This window comes from Petromyzon marinus, chromosome 8 (genome assembly GCF_048934315.1).
Source record: "Petromyzon marinus isolate PM22_M1 ecotype Great Lakes invasive population chromosome 8, UKy_Petmar_22M1.pri1.0, whole genome shotgun sequence".
Classification (NCBI taxonomy): domain Eukaryota; kingdom Metazoa; phylum Chordata; class Hyperoartia; order Petromyzontiformes; family Petromyzontidae; genus Petromyzon; species Petromyzon marinus.
In genome coordinates this window covers 9,058,148-9,072,966 of record NC_133674.1, presented here as the reverse complement: position 1 = coordinate 9,072,966, position 14,819 = coordinate 9,058,148, and the positions used below count along the sequence as shown (strand labels likewise).

Sequence of the window (14,819 nt, the reverse complement as noted above, 5' to 3'; positions counted from 1 at the left end):
TTGTTTGCTTTACTCATTCATACCGGGCCCAATGTTGGAAGCCTTCTTTATTCACAGATATATCGATGTGTATGGCAAAGCGATTTTTTTAAAAGTAGTCTTTTTTTGCAGGTGCATTATCGATAACGCTAAGAAGAGACTTTTACAGCCCGATAATCGGACAGCATACACGTTTATTTACACGCAGGTCGATAGAGAGTTCCGTTGTCTTAAATTCGAGAAGAATTAAATTTGAAATTGATCACCTTCACTCCCATTAATACATCACCACCCACATCACCATGACCACCCACATCACTATCACCACCACATAAACCAACAAAGACAAAGATCCCCCGTATAGCCTTAACAGACGTTTGAGGCTAGTGGTGTTTGCGAGCGCCTATGAAGGCTGGCATGGCACACGAGGAGGTGGATAGCCAGCACCACGCGTGACTATCCCCAGTGAGGATGTTTACGCACTGCACCAGGTACTCATAGGCTGATTCGACCTAGGGGAAGCCCAGGACCGGTTCAGATATTCGTCACCAATGTTGGCTGTGAGTGGGAATTGAACTCGGGTCGCCGGGTTCGTATCGCAGCGTACTATCTGCTTTACTAACGCTCCTTCTAAATAAATCAACACTCCCACCAATCAGCACGGCCCCCATTACTATCACCTCCATCAATATCAAACTCATCACCGCCACCACCATCACCCCCTTCACCCCCCCCGCCATCACTATTACCACCATTATTATCACCACCACCAAAACCACAACCCGCATTAAATCACCACTGTCACCACTGCCATCAGTATCACCTCCCCCACCACCCCCATCACCATATGATCAACCCATCACCACCACCAACAGCCCCAGTACACGATCTTGCGTAGTCAGCAGAGCTCAGCACTGTGAGTCACACAGCTTCATGGCTCAGAGCGATGATGCAGTGGGGCTACCCCGGGGTTACTCTGTGAGTGGTCTATACATTCTTTCACCAAATGACTTAGCAATACATGATGATATATGCCTTGTTAATGGACCCTTTTGAGCCGCTTAAACAGTGCATTCCATGTGTGTACACAAGTGAGGATTTAATATGGGTAACATTAACATATTAAACAAATGGCTTGGGGATACTGCGTTAGCGGCGGTGCACAAGGTACACAAACTAAACACGTACGTCAATAGTGCAGTGTGCAACAAAGATGGGCCATTGCCTGACATGTCGCCTGTTATATACATATGGTCCCTCTTAAGGCAGTGTTTTTGGACGAATGTGTTGGGTTTTACTGGTAAAAACTTCCTGGTTACACCACCAGCCCACAGGGGATTATTGTGTCCGTCCGTCGTGCATCCAAAAATGGGAGGGGTGGGGCTGGGTGGAGAGGGGAGGTTGGGGAGGGGCTGGGTGTGGAGGGAGGGGCTGGGTGGGGAGAGCGGGGTGGGATGGGGCTGGGTGAGGAGGGTGGGGCTGGGTGGGGAGGGGAGGGTGGGGAGGGGTTGGGTGGGGAGGGTGGGGAGGGGCTGGGTGGGGAGGGGCTGGGTGGGGAGGGTGGGGAGGGGCTGGGTGGGGGGTGGGAGAGGTGGGGCTGGGTGGGGAGGGGCTGGGTGGGGAGAGGCTGGCCACCCCGTGGTGCCCTTATAAAACTCAACGTTTAACCTACTCACGCCGGCTTGTGCCCGCCCTCACAGTCGGGCATATTTGCGGAATACACCACGTGGTGCCGCCGTTGACCCTGGCCACTGACCGAGCAACCCAACGTTTCTACCAGCTCCCTCCGCAGGAATGTGTTGTTCGCTGTACATCCGGCCGCGTGGCTCAGGGGTGGAGTGTGCAGCTCGCAGTTGGAAGGTGACGAGTTCAAATCCTAGCTGGGAGTCGACTCAGCCTATTATCACTCTATGGTCGATAAAATGAATATACCGTTCTATGGGGATGTCAGCAGTTATCCTGTGGATAGACTCACCCTTGCCATAGGAATGTGGAAATTCCAGCACTGGCACAGGGTTGTAAACACGAGATGAGCAACTGCTTCGAAATCACTTTGACTTGGTTAAGTTAAAGTGAGCAGTGTGCACACTTCGTCCAACAATGGATTGACAAAGCTATGTAAATTACTCTGCCGAAATGTATTCTTACCTGGCACGTGTAGTGAATGACCTAGATATTGCCGCTAGCTGTAAATCACATGCAAGCACATAGCGCCTGATGCACATGTTTGCAGAAAGGCAGATTGTATCTTAATTATTTCAAAATATGGCCAAATTGTCATTGTTGTGTTTTATGTGTGGTTTGGCCTTTTCTGCTGAATCCTTTGGAGAAACTGATTTTCCCAACACAAGAATCAGACGCAGGGTGTCCCCAAACGCTGTCCGCGGAGTAACGTTGTCAATTAAATAACACCGTGCCTCTGCCCTGTGTATCTCCGTTAGAATTTGTAAGCAAGCCGCGACCCCTCCCCACTTTGCCCACATCTCTCTGCCTGGCGTCGCGCGCGACCGTGTGCGTGAGTTGATCATTTTGCTCGCCCGGTTCCCCATCACGCTGCGATCGTGTATCACTGATTAAATCATGCGTTGTGATTTTCGTCCTGCCACTGACCACCGTCTTGCTTCGATTGAAAGGACTCTTCCTTAATCGAGGATGACCCTCTCGTTGCAGAATGCTGGACATCGCTGCAGCGAGTTTATGTCGAGTGTGTTTTGTTTGAGCCGGCCAAGAACTCACGGGACCTGGGGACAGCCTCAAGAGGAAGAGTGAGTCACCACAATAACAGAAGCAATAACACGACAATGACATCAAAACAAGAACAGCAATGACGCCAATAGAAATTCAGGGGATCTGAACAGCTGCATTACGGAAGAAATCGAAAGCGGTGCGCAAAACATTACATGTGAAACAAATTTTCTGAAATGAAAACTGACTCGGACAAAATTACTTTAAACGAACCTTCATAGTAAAGTTACTTTGCAGAGACATCAGCGCGGACTCGCGGGTGATTATTGCGCCGAGTGTGCGAACAGACGAGGGCCACGTTTCAAATGTTATACAACACGGCACTGCAGTTGTGAAACGCATACAATGTTTGGGGTTGCTGACGTGGCCCAGTGGGTGCTTTGTTCCATTGCTTATTGCAAAGGCTCGCGGTTCGAATCCGGCAGTCTACCCTGGTTATCACCGCGGGTATATTCACTCTAAATCTACGCCGTCTGCTTCACAGTGGATGTTAAGAATCAAATTACGTAATTCGCAAGAATAGGCGATTGCGTGCCAGTGTCCGGGTCCAAATGATGAAAACAGAATATTACTCGCACATCACTCAATTGGAATCTGCGTAGCAATCATCGCACCTCTACGTGCTGGCTCGTCCCCGCTCGCAGGCGCGGTGCCGAGTCACCTTTTGCCACGCAGGGACAACTGCCACCGGGGGTGCCCTTGGAATATTTGAAATGAGATGCAATGTGCAGCGGGGACTCACTGAGATGAGATGCAATGTGCAGCGGGGACTCACTGAGATGAGATGCAATGTGCAGCGGGGACTCACTGAGATGCAGTGTGCAGCGGGGACTCACTGAGATGACATGCAATGTGCAGCGGGGACTCACTGAGATGAGATGCAATGTGCAGCGGGGACTCACTGAGATGAGATGCAATGTGCAGCGGGGACTCACTGAGATGCAGTGTGCAGCGGGGACTCACTGAGATGACATGCAATGTGCAGCGGGGACTCACTGAGATGAGATGCAATGTGCAGCGGGGATTCACTGAGATGAGATGTAATGTGCAGCGGGGATTCACTGGGATGAGATGTAATGTGCAGCGGGGACTCACTGAGATGAGATGCAATGTGCAGCGGGGACTCACTGAGATGAGGTGCAATGTGCAGCGGGGACTCACTGGGATGAGATGTAATCTGCAGCGGGGACTCACTGAGATGAGATGCAATGTGCAGCGGGGACTCACTGAGATGACATGCAATGTGCAGCGGGGACTCACTGAGATGAGATGCAATGTGCAGCGGGGACTCACTGGAAGGATAGTGGCAGCACAACTTGCCCGCTGTTGTTTTTGCCTTGCTCCCACTTCCAGTGCAATGTCCATTCCAATGTTCATTCGCTTATTATTTTAATAAGAGGTGACATCCAATTAGTAATCATGATAAAGGTTTTAAAGTTAGATCGTGTAAGTATGAATGTGTCGTTAACCCACCACCACCACCAGACACAGCCAACCAGCGAGGATTGTTATGTAAACAAAGAGTAAATCCACTTTCCAACACACCGGTGGGGTGAAGTAGTAACTAATTGTCACGTTTTGTTTACGTGACAAACCATACTGGTTGTCTGTGTCTGGTGGTGGCAGGTTAACATTTTCGTACGAATAATATTAGTCGTGAAAGCCTACGTGTCAAACGGATTCAAATAGTTAGTTTGCATCTTTAGTCCTTTGAATATTTTGCTAAGAATTTGCCTCATTTTCTTTTCCACACAGAACGATATTTGTGTTTATGTTAAGCGTCTTGCGATTCCCTGTAATAAGCTTTAACGTCTCTGGCGATGTTGGACTGTAACTGGCATTGCACCATTCTGTGGACATACCGAGCACCGGTGGCTATGCTCATATGGCCTGTGATTCAGCACTGTGAAGGCCGTGAGGGTTTGTGGATCACACACACATTTGTGAAACTCCCTCCCTATCCGTGGGTTGCCATCTGCAGGCATGCCAGGGTATGTTGGCAGTGCAGCACGTGGGTTAATTTCCATCTGGACGAGGATTGAGTGTGACCTCTTTCACACGCGTGGATTTCCTCTCGTGTATTAAACACTCATTCATGGAGTTGGCCAAACATCCAAATATAGGACCACGGAGCTTGAACAATTACCGACAGTGGTTCGGGTTGCCGTCTCGCGTGTGTCTGTGATTTCCTGCGCCTCTGAATTAGCGTCTCACTGAGCGTGAACGTAAACTGTGCACGGAACAATTTTGCCAAATTTATTTACGTATTGATCACGTGCTGCGTCTCCAGCACGATAAGGTTTAATTGCATGGACTCCGCGCGTTGTTAGAAAGCAAGAGGCAAATCGAGAAGGCGTCCTCTGTGTACCCAGAGATTCTGTGCACCCTTTGGTTCTCCACCCGCCCACCCAGCTGTGCCACGGTTGTGTAATTTGAACATTGTGAACCTTGTGTTTTTTTTTGCTATACTTCACCTGCGCTGGTCTGTTCGGGTGGCCGAAGGATTCCCACGCGGCCCAGGGAACGCACCAGGGTTAGGCAAGGCAGCACCCCACCTGCCCTCGAATTGCCGATCTTCGCAGGGTTAATGACTTCGGTAACTATGACGACAGCAATCAACAGTTTCACTCACGCTACGCCTACGAGTGCACTACGATGGCAATTACTTACAACCGTAACAATTAATATCATCGCAATTATCAAGATGTGATATTTAAATTACATTAATGGCTTGACTTTACACAGTATTCTCTTGATACATTCCCCCTCCTCCCCCCCCCCCCCCCCCCGCAAAGTTCGTTACAAAAAAATAATATTTTTTTGCTGCCACTCTTCTTTTAGTATATTTCATTTCCCCTGCCCGTTTGTGAAAATAATCAATGCTACGCGAGTCAATATCTTTCCATCATTGTTCCCTCAACGAAGGCTGCATCCTCTCCCCTTGCTCACCCCCCAGATGCCGTGGTTCATGCACGTGCCCTGACCTTTTCAATATCTTTTTCATTTTACCCTTTTTCCCTGTTGGACCCCAAGCACTTTTGGCACTGTCACAACAACAGATGTTTTAAATCCTTCCCACGGCACGTCCGCTTCAGACTCCTCTTCAACTGAGAGTTAACCTTTTAGAAGGATAACCCCCCCCCCCCCCTTAAAACCTCTGTCCTCAATGGGGCCGTCGCAAGGCCGGACTTTTGCGAGTGGCGTCCCAACCTTTCCCGCCAAAACCCCTGGAATAATCCAGCAGTCAGCCTTGGTCGAAATAAAACTGTGCAGTATTCTGTGTAATAAAGTTCATCACAACACCGGTACCAGATCATGGTACAAATCAGTTCCTGCCCACCCCCCCTCCCCCTGAACACACAGATGCCAATTCCCAGACTCTTCAGGCCAAACCCGGGCAGCTGGTAACCCTAAGTGTATTTGCAGTTATTAAACTGACCTCGCCGATGCCTTCCAATAACTTCCTCCAGGTGTCAGGATGTTGGCTCACATGGGTATTAAACCCTCCCAATGCAACGGTCGATTCCAAGGCGCCTCGGTCAATGAAGACAACATTGAAACGCCTTTTATACATTCTGCCACAGATGCGTATCTATGCCCGAGGCATAGGCAGCCACCATCATCATTCCTTACCTCCTGTTGACAGTTAGCGAAGCCAAAAGGACCCTGGGATTCATGGGTTTCCCCAACGACACTGTCAGGTTCGCAGGCCCCTTTCAATCCTTTGTTGAGAAAATGAGGCACTCTGTGCTGTCGATATCCTGCCCCAAGAAGTGACGTGTCCACCCCACTTAATGGCAAGAGCTGGATAGAATGAGCACCAAAGAGAGAGAGAGAGGTAGAGACAAAGGCAGCGATGCATATACAGCACACACAGAGAGGTAGAGAGATACAGATATAGCGCACCGAGAGATATAGACAGAGATACAGACACAGTAGACAGAGAGATAGGGACAAACGCAGAGATATATACACAACATACACACAGAGAGACAAAGATGCAGCACAGAGAGAGAGAGTTAGAGACGAACACTGGTGACGTGAGCCACCTAAACACAGCAAATACGGCCTAAAAAACTCGAGGTGTCCCGGATTCATGAAGGGATAAGGGATGAACGAACCAGCAGCTTGAATTCAAATTCCTCCCCCCAAAAAACAAGAAAGTGAACTATCTTCTAAAAATACAATTAGTCTCTTATCCATATCTCGTCTGGATCGCTCTCTTGCGTTTTACCACCTTTGTTTTGTGTTTCCAGCGCTCATTCGCTACACCTCTGTCTCCGTTCGTATCTTCTATCATCTCACGAGGAGTTCATGAACAGAATTTGGGCTCCCCAAATAATAAGTTCTGCCTCAGGCCCACTCCCCGTAATCGGCCAGGACCATGTAGGGGTGCACGCACCCCCCGGTGGTGCGAGATGCCCTCTCTGGGGGTACGAGACATGGCTAGATTTTTTTAGAAGGTAAATCATCGAAACATAAATTAAGCACGGGCACAGAAGTACAACTACTTTGTTTCATCAAACGCCTAAGTATTTATTAACATTATATATTTGTTACGATTGAGATCCGAAGGGGTGCAAGCCTGCAGTAAGGGTTAAGAAGCACTGATCAAGACCATCCTTTGACGCTGAAACGTTGGACAATCCAGCGCTTCCCCACTCATCACAGCGCTTTCCCAAGTGTCAGTTTTTCCCGAATTACTCCAGAGGATGCTCCGTCCAGCTGTGTCGCCCGGCTTCATCGCGGTCACCCTCTCCTGCGTGCCCCGTGTCCTGGGGTCCGGCAGAAGGCTCGCTCTGCTCTCAGACTCAGAATCTTTATTCTGACCGGAGGAATCCGATGAGCTACCAAGCTCTTTTTCACAGATGTCCGGTAGGCTAAACGTGCCTAAGCCATTTGATGATGGCGGGCGTCCTCTGACGACAGAACATTAGCGCCGGTTGACCGGCTCATTGGCTCACGTGCTAAACAATAATTCAAAGTCAAAATTGTCTGCCTGTTCCGTTGAACATTGGACAGAGAGCTCAACTGCGTTGTCAGCCCGGCCGAACCAGCAGTGGAAGGGTTGCATTCCCACCCATAAGGATGCAGGGATTGGTGTCTCCTCAGCGAAAACCACAGAGGGATTACCGACCGAGTCAATCCTTTTGGCCGGCCATCGAACAAAGACGGTCGACCGCATCGTGCGCTTTCAGATGCCGTCTGGAACGCTCTATTAGGAAGCCACCGGAGCTATGCACTTTTAAATATTTAATATTGAAAACTCATTTCTTTAGAAGTTTTTTGTGTTTCATTTGTTGTCCTTCCCCCGCACCCTCCTATTAGCATGGTTGGCTACGTACGGTGCGAAAGAAGTTCAACATACGTCATACATACGAACGTGCACCGCTGCATGCGTCACGCTGCACGCGGGTACACTGAGATCTCGTTCTTGAATTTGATTTGGCTCTATTAATGCAGGAATCGTTGATTTCTAAGCGCGTCACGTGTTTAACAATCATCGGGCGCGTGCAGTGTGCAACGAGTTAATTTGTGGTGGTGGGGGGGGGTTCTTACGACCTGCCACTACCACTCACCGAGTCTCAAGACTTATTTAGGTCCTGCCAAATTTTCCCAGTCGGGGGCAACTATTGCTACGTGTACATATATATTCCAATTTAGTAATTTGCGGTGCAATTTTCTTTTTATTTCAGCCGTGATGTCGGCATACAATGTCCTCCTCTTTCGAATGACGTCACTGGATATTGAAAATCCCACTGGGAAGCAGACAGTGCCTAATATTGCTACAGTTAATACACTTCGCAAGTGTGGAAGCCAGCCGTGAACTTCTACAACGAGCTGCGAATTTGCTGCCGCTGGGTAATGTCACCGGCCCTTAGGGCCACGGAGCCTGATGGTGGTTCCGGATGCCTTCCCCCACCGCTTGTTTGTGATTCTCATCGCCTCTGAATGATTCGCTCTCAGAGTGAACACAACCTGCCCACGTTCCAGATTCTCAATGATGGCTATTATAACTTGTGAAGTGGATTCAACTGAGTCGCAGATGTGGTCTTGGAGGCAACACATTAATTTAACACCAACACACGGGATAACTGCCCCTTAACAGAATAACAACCTATGGTGGTGACCACCAGGCTAACTACACTAATACAACGTAACTAGCTACAACGGACCAGGACCAACAGCTCAGGTCCAGGTCCACGTGTTGGGGACTCGTAGAACGTAGGACGTCGACGAAGGTTTCTTCAGGATGAACAACAACAGCCGGTTCCTCTGGGGGACCCGACTCATATCCTCTGCGGCGTGGCTGGCTCCGCACTTGGCCACGCCCACCTTCCAGAATCCTCAAGCAGGATCTCGACCCCGACACGTGACCACCCCTAGCCCCTGCTTGAGGCCCCTTTGTAGACTTAACCGGTCACGTGTCCTCTCGGGTCAACCAGAGTGCCATGGCCTTTAGTAACCCCATTTCCATGGCCGGCACTCCCACACCCTATCCTGTAGAGGCTGGCACTGCACGCCGAGCGTGGTGCCATCCAGCGCTATCGATCAGCGCTCACCGAGCCCCTCTAGGGCCGGTACTGCACCCACACCATAGTGGTGTCCGCGATGTCAGTACACCGCACACCGTGCCTATCTAGGGCCGGCATTACACGGTGACATCCCGAGATGTCACTACACTTATACCAACCGGGTGCCGGGCGGCCAGAATCACTGCTCGTATTGCGAGAGAAGCGAAAGGCATCGGGCTCGTGTTGACTTCACAGCCTCCTCCTGTGGGATTGACTGCGCGAAAACAGGTGAATCCAATCGGCCTGGGGGCGATTAAATAGTAACAATGCTCACCTGATTGGTGGGAGAGGCAGGCATTCGTTACCCATGTTGTGGCTGAGTAATTGGCTTAGCTCAGACATGGGCAAAGTACGGCCCCCGGGCCGTATACGGCCCGTTGGGCTTTTTAATCCGACCCGCCGAACTTGTCCAAATATTATTATTAAATTAAATTTGACCTTTCTCCTGTAATGCCCCCATTTCCCCATTAGATGGCGCACTTTGACCGGGAGTGTGGTAATTGGTTTGGGCGCAGGCCTCAGATGTTTTTATAATGTTTGATCAGTCACGTTACGACATGTTTTTGTATTGTTCATGTTCGTGCAATTTGTTAAATTGCCTTGCAAATAAATGCTTTGCTACATGTTAAAGGCCAAATCCTTTCATGTAATGATTTTTACAAGTCATTTATATTAGTTCACACAAACACTCCATATTCTTAGCTCTTTCGGTAAAGTCACGTTGAAGAGAAACAATAAAATAATAAAATATATATAACAATAAAAATTCTCACGACGTTTCGACCATAACACAAACGGTCGTCATCAGGTGTGTCGGTTTGCATTAATTTATTTATTTTTAAACGGTGTATGTATTTATTTAAAAAACCGTCAGCACAACGCGCAGCGATTTGGCAGTTTATTTAGAAGGACTAGTCCATCTATGTTCTGAAAAGAGGAGGGGGGAGACGAAAAATTAATGTATGCTGTCTGAAAGCCACTGTAAGCGTGAACAATCAATTAAGACCTGAAATGGTTAATCAAATCTTTCCAATGATTGCTAAGCCAGAATCCATCTTCTCGGTTGAAATTGTCTCTGTGCTTGTATATGTGGATAGCCTCATGAACGAATCTCTCATGGTAGCCAGATGGCTTACAAAGAACCTCTGTCTTGGAAAAGTCAATGTCATGTGAGCCTACTGAATTATAACAATGATCTGCCACTGCCGAGGTGTTGGTCCTACCGTGTTTAAGGTCTGCTTTGTGTTCATGAATGCGGTTCGAGACATGGCGTTTGGTTTCTCCAATGTAACTGCTACCACAGAGGCAACTTAGTTTGTAGACACCAGGGTACTGTATGTCCGGAATCACATCTTTTACAGATGGAACCAGATCACGGATTTTATGTAATGTGTTGAAACGGACCTGGATTTTGTGTTTATTCAAGATTTTGGAGATCTTTTTTGTGATCCCCGCAATGTAGGGTAAAGTGATGGTTTTGAAAGGCACCTCAAGAGGGTCCTTCTTCATGGTTTGAGTGATAGCTTTGCGGATTGTATAGTCGGAATAACCATTAGCCTTAAGAGCTTGGTGTACGTGCTTGAGTTCACTGCCTATGTGTTCCTGGTCGGATATGCATTTGGCTCTATGGTACAGAGTCTTGATGAGAGAGTTCTTCTGTGATGGATGGTGGTGGGAATCCGGCTTCAGATAAGCATCCGTATGGGTAGCTTTCCTGTAGACAGAGTGGCTCATTGAACCATCAGGTCTCTTTTTTATTAGGACATCCAAAAAAGGTAGCTTGCCATCTTTTTCGACTTCCATGGTAAATCTGATGGCTGGGTGTATGGAATTGATGTGGTCGAAGAATTGGTCTAGAGCAGGTCGGCCATGTGGCCAGATGACAAAAGTGTCATCCACGTACCTCTTCCATAAGGTTGGGCGCAGAGTGGCAGTCTGGATGGCGTCAGTCTCAAATTTCTCCATGAAAATGTTAGCTATAACCGGAGATAGGGGGGAGCCCATTGGGGTGCCCTCAGTTTGTTTGTAGAAAGTTCCATTCCAAGTGAAGTATGTATTGGTTAAACAGTGTCTCACCAGGGGGGTACCTCAATGTTTAGTCCTTGATAAACCAAGTTTTCAATGATTGCGATGGTGTCAGGTACAGGAACCTTGGTGAATAAGGAAACTACATCAAAACTGACAAGCAGGTCGTCTGGGGACAGGGAAATACCCTTGATTGTCGATACGAGGTGAGTAGAATTTTGTACCGCAGAGGTGGTTTTTCCAGTGAAAGGACGCAGGATTTCAGACAAAAAACGAGCCAGTTTGTAGGTGGGGGAGTTGATAGTAGAAACGATGGGACGAAGGGGTGTATCTACTTTATGTATTTTTGGTAAGCCGTATAATCTTGGTGGCCTAGCAGCAGAAGGTTTCAACGAAAACTGTTTAGAGTGATCAGTTAATGCGGTTGAATCAGAAATTATTTTGTTGGTTTGTGTGACGAGGCTGTTGGTGGGATCTCTTTTTATTTTTGTATAACTACCATCGTCGAGTAATTCCTTAATTTTGTTGTTGAATTCTATTTTATCCATGATGACAGTAGCATTGCCCTTGTCAGCTGAGAGGACTACAATGTTATCTCTCTTTTTTTGATTTATATAATTCAAAACACTCATCTTTGCTGAGGTTGCTAGCTGGCATCTTAGCGTTTTTGAGGGTTGCAGCAATTTCAGATCTTGCTACGTCTGCAGCGATGTGACTCAGGACCCTGAGAGCAACGTCTACTTGGGCAATTGTATCAACAGCCTCGTCACACAAACCAACAAAATAATTTCTGATTCAACCGCATTAATTGATCAATCTAAACAGTTTTCGTTGAAACCTTCTGCTGCCAGGCCACCAAGATTATACGGCTTACCAAAAATACATAAAGTAGATACACCCCTTCGTCCCATCGTCTCTACTATCAACTCCCCCACCTACAAACTGGCTCGTTTTTTGTCTGAAATCCTGCGTCCTTTCACTGGAAAAAACACCTGTGCGGTACAAAATTCTACTCACCTGGTATCGACAATCAAGGGTATTTCCCTGTCCCCAGATGACCTGCTTGTCAGTTTTGATGTAGTTTCCTTATTCACCAAGGTTCCTGTACCTGACACCATCACAATCATTGAAGACTTGGTTTATCAAGGACTAAACACTGAGGTGCCCCGTCCTGGTGAGACACTCTTTAACCAATACATACTTCACTTGGAATGGAACTTTCTACAAACAAACTGAGGACACCCCAATGGGCTCCCCCCTATCTCCGGTTATAGCTAACATTTCAATGGAGAAATTTGAGACTGACGCCATCCAGACTGCCACTCTGCGCCCAACCTTATGGAAGAGGTACGTGGATGACACTTTTGTCATCTAGCCACATGGCCGACCTGCTCTAGACCAATTCTCCGACCACATCAATTCCATACACCCAGCCATCAGATTTACCATGGAAGTCGAAAAAGATGGCAAGCTACCTTTTTTGGATGTCCTAATAAAAAAGAGACCTGATGGTTCAATGAGCCACTCTGTCTACAGGAAAGCTACCCATACGGATGCTTATCTGAAACCGGATTCCCACCACCATCCATCACATAAAAATTATCTCATCAAGACTCTGTACCATAGAGCCAAATGCATATCCGACCAGGAACACATAGGCAGTGAACTCAAGCACGCACACCAAGCTCTTAAGGCTAATGGTTACTCCGACTATACAATCCGCAAAGCTATCACTCAAACCATGAAGAAGGACCCTCTTGAGGAGCCTTTCAAAACCATCACTTTACCCTACATTGCGGGGATCACAAAAAATATCTCCAAAATCTTGAATAAACACAAGATCCAGATCCGTTTCAACACATTACATAAAATCCGTGATCTGGTTCCATCTGTAAAAGATGTGATTCCGGACATACAGTACCCTGGTGTCTACAAACTAAGTTGCATCTGTGGTAGTGGTTACATTGGAGAAACCAAACGCCATGTCTCGGACCGCATTCATGAACACAAAGCAGACCTTAAACACGGTAGGCCCAACACCTCGGCCGTGGCAGATCATTGTTATAATTCAGTAGGCTCACATGACATTGACTTTTCCAAGACAGAGGTTTTTTGCAAGCCATCTGGCTACCATGAGAGATTCGTTCATGAGGCTATCCACATATACAAGCACAGAGACAATTTCAACCGAGAAGATGGATTTTGGCTTAGCAATCATTGGAAAGATTTTATTAACCATCTCAGGTCTTAATTGATTGTTCACGCTTACAGTGGCTTTCAGACAGCATACATTAATTTTTCGTCTCCCCCCTCCTCTTTTCAGAACATAGATGGACTAGTCCTTCTAAATAAACTGCCAAATCGCTGCGCGTGGCGCTGACGCTTTTTTTTATAAATAAATAAATACACCGTTTAAAAATAAATAAATGAATGCAAACCGACACACCTGATGACGACCGTTTGTGTTATGGTCGAAACGTCGTGAGAATTTTTATTGTTATATATATTTTATTGTTTCCCTTCAACGTGACTTTACCGAAAGAGCTAAGAATATGAATTACTGCAGTCACGAAAGCTTTAAATCAAAATTTACAAACACTCCATCTATCTGTTCCTGGCCCGGCCCCTTTGTCAAATTTTAGAACCCATTGTGGCCCGCGAGTCAAAAAATGTGCCCGCCCCTGGCTTAGCTGATACTGCTGCCGCTCTTTAAAGTGGCTGTGGAAGCCAGAGAGGGAGAGAGGAAGGCAAGGAAATGTGGCTGTCTTCGCCTGCGTGTGGCTCATGTTGATGTACAAGGGTGGTCCTATTTTTTTGTTTGTTATATTGCTTACATTACATCAAACAGCCATTGGTATGCAAAAATCAATATGGAATTAAATATGGAGTCACAAGACATCTGGACCACCATATTGACATGGAGATGGTTGAGCCTGATTATTGCGTCAGTAGTAGCGGCGTGGTGCAGCATCGCTGTGATGATGCCCCCTTCGTGTTTGTGGATCGGTTCTGTGGAAAATTCACAACTCTCCTGCGGTGTGAGGCTACTGTGGTCATCCAGAACAGACGCATAACGACTCGATGCGCTATTCACGAACACTGTGGCTGTTTGTTGCTGCTACTGATGCTAATTATGGCGATGCTAGGTATGATGATGGTGATGATGTTTTTGCGAGCATGTGTAAGTCATAAATTCAACTGCGCAACAAATTATGTTTTGGAGCTCGCGCAAAGGCACTAAAAAGACCGTTACGATGACCAATAAAACGTGTAGCTAATGGCAGTGAAAGGAAAAAAGCACAATGCATAACACAAAATAATGGTTTGTACCATTGTGGAGACTATCATATCTGTCCCGCCACGCAAACATATGTTTTAACATATCTTGTCAGTCACACAGCATTCTGAGAGCACATCATTCCAGAGTTTGCTTGTGGTGGACAAATACTCCTGAAATGTATTCACTCCCAGAAGGCTGTGCGGCTGATTGGATTT

General features: G+C 47.3%; 1 protein-coding gene across 14 annotated transcripts in view; it reads left to right on the top strand.

The window, feature by feature from the left end:
• LOC116940200 (protocadherin-15) overlaps positions 1 to 14,819 on the top strand; it is a 112,212-nt gene that overhangs the window by 6,879 nt on the left and 90,514 nt on the right. For 6 of the 14 annotated variants that reach the window (XM_076065606.1, XM_076065605.1, XM_076065599.1 and 3 more), the window contains one exon: positions 2,650 to 2,744. The exons of 2 other annotated variants lie outside the window; for them this stretch is intronic. The gene's annotated coding sequence lies outside the window, so the exon portion shown is untranslated. Of the gene's footprint in view, positions 1 to 1,643; positions 2,495 to 2,649; positions 2,864 to 5,226; positions 5,321 to 14,819 lie in introns of those variants that run through there. 6 more of the 14 variants (XM_076065603.1, XM_076065596.1, XM_076065594.1 and 3 more) reach the window with 3 other exon arrangements.